At 47.5% G+C, this 2,239-nt stretch overlaps 1 protein-coding gene across 2 annotated transcripts in view; it reads right to left on the bottom strand.

The window, feature by feature from the left end:
* bmpr1a (bone morphogenetic protein receptor type IA) overlaps positions 1-2,120 on the bottom strand; it is a 44,589-nt gene extending 42,469 nt beyond the window's left edge. For both annotated transcript variants that reach the window (XM_015398505.1, XM_015398506.1), the window contains exon 1: positions 1,894-2,120. The gene's annotated coding sequence lies outside the window, so the exon portion shown is untranslated. The remainder of the gene's footprint in view (positions 1-1,893) is intronic.
* Positions 2,121-2,239: the final 119 nt, after the last annotated feature.

The following is a 2,239-nucleotide window of genomic DNA, read 5'->3' as shown; positions in this document are numbered from 1 at the left end:
ATTATCCAGTCAGATTACCCAATCCTGAGACCTTAAAGCCAACAGGTCCACCGTTCATTGCTGACCCAATCAGAACCAGACCGACCCGCACAGACCTGGTTCTGAGACACAGAGTCCAAACATCTTAGAAACAACCGAGAGGAAAGCTTTGATCTGATGATGGGAGGGGCGGCCATCTTGGATGCAGAGGACAGTACCGTCGGGTCAGAACTCTGCCTTCTGGTTCAACCCAGCTGATGTTTCATCAGAACATCTGACAGCTGGAGATCCAGAACCGACACGACGTTTCCCTGGAAACTCTGCGGGATTCAATAAAACGATTAAAACCTCAGAAAGCAGAAGCACAGAGGAGGATGTGTGGTGATGAGGGCTGAGGGGAGGCTAGGAGACCGAGTCGATGGGATCAGGAGTCAGAACCATGACCCTGATCTCGTCTGCTGGGTCTGGTTAGGATGGAGCGGGTTCTGACCGGGTCAGGAAAAACCAGACCGATGGAGGAGAAAACCAAAGAACGGTCCGAACCGGGTCAGAACTTCAGGTCAGACAGTTTGCTGCTGGTTAATGGTCTCCAGGTTCAAACAGAGCGGATCCAGTAGGTCAGAACCAACAATGTGACCGGGAACGCCATCGACCCGCTAACGGCGGAGATAAAGAAGTTCTGATGGGTTCCTCTGGGTTCTGGAGGAACCGAGGATCCTGGTTACTACCGATGAAGAACCAGCTTTCAGGGTTCCAGAACCAATCCAACATCCTGCCAATTGTTCCCAGACCAGAACCGGACCGGGTCAGAGATCTGGGCTTGGATCATCAAACATCTGCAGCTCAGTCCAAATATTTAGGGGGGAAGGAATCAGCTTCCAGGAGGGATTAGAACCAGAACCAGATGTTACTGCAGGCGGTTCTGGATCCAGTTTAACCCGAACATGTTTGGTTTTTCGGTTCCGGAGAGTTTTTATATCAAAATGGGATAAAATCCAAACTAAAACCAGACAGAGAGAAAAATAACCCAGAAACTGAGAGCAGAAGAACTTTGATTCCTGCTGAGGTGCAGATCAGGGCCTCAACAAGCCCAAAAAAGGACAAATCTGGGTCCGAACCTCCCAGAACCGGATGGTATCCAGTAGAACCGAGACCTGAAGGTTTGATCTGGTGAAAACTTCAGAGTTTGGACCCTGATTAGATGCTCATTATGAAGAACCAAGCGGCTCCAGGAATTACACGCTGAATGGAAACCAGACCCGCCTGATGGAGCCGCTTAGAAAACACAAAAACAGGGAAAAATTCTCCCTGAACAAGACTTTCCTCCGAGCCTTCAGCTCCAACACCAACCAGCAGTAAAAACTGGAAAAATCCTGATTTTTCCCAAAGCTTTCCCAGCGGAGTTAGCCGCTGAGCTAACTGGCAGGAATGCGGCTAATTAGCGGTAAACAAACTTTACAAAGTTCGACTAAAATATCCAGAAAATCCCCCTCGGAGTTAAATCAATGAAATAAAATGTTTTTAATGAATTTTAGGGGTTTTTGACATATTTTTGACACAATAGCAGATCGAAAACAAGCTGCGCTGAAAAAAAAAACTTTTTCCACGACGGCAGGATCCGTCTATCTCCTGGCGGCAACTCCGAGCCCCAATCTGTTCCCCTGACTCTCCTTCCTTTAGAACCGCTTCTAGATCCACCCAACGACTGGAAAACATTTTTAAACTCGCTCCAACTTTTATCTGTAATCAATCGATCATTAAGGGATTGATTTGGATCGGTTCCTTTAAATCTGGGATATTTTACAGCCACAGGCAGCGGGCGCTCCAGCAGATAGACGGAGCTGAAAAGTCTCCATTCGTAGCCGCAGGTATGGAGACAACTTCAGGGTTACATTAGGTTAAATCTGCCCTTACCTTTATCCTGATGCCTTTGATCTACACCCCGATGATTGACAGGATCTTCTTCAACCACCCAGATCACCTGATCCAGCTGGGAAGCACTGAGAAGGACTAAAAGGTTTATTTCCAAACGGTTTTCCAAAAATATTTTCGGGATCGTTGCTCCTTCGAGCTCCGTGATCTCTCACTCTGATTCCGCTTGTTACGAACCACCACAGAGATCCTCACAAAAACACGACAGCTCACTCTGTTCCTGCTGAGCCTTCTCAGAAGGAGAAGAAATCTGACAGAGATCCTTTCTTCGACGTGATGAGTCACTTTGACGTTACCGTGCAGAACAAGTGAAGGCGAGTAAATATCA

Source organism: Cyprinodon variegatus, unplaced genomic scaffold (genome assembly GCF_000732505.1).
Source record: "Cyprinodon variegatus isolate N-32 unplaced genomic scaffold, C_variegatus-1.0 Scaffold938, whole genome shotgun sequence".
Taxonomy (NCBI): Eukaryota; Metazoa; Chordata; class Actinopteri; order Cyprinodontiformes; family Cyprinodontidae; genus Cyprinodon; species Cyprinodon variegatus.
This window is presented reverse-complemented; position numbering and strand designations above follow the sequence as displayed.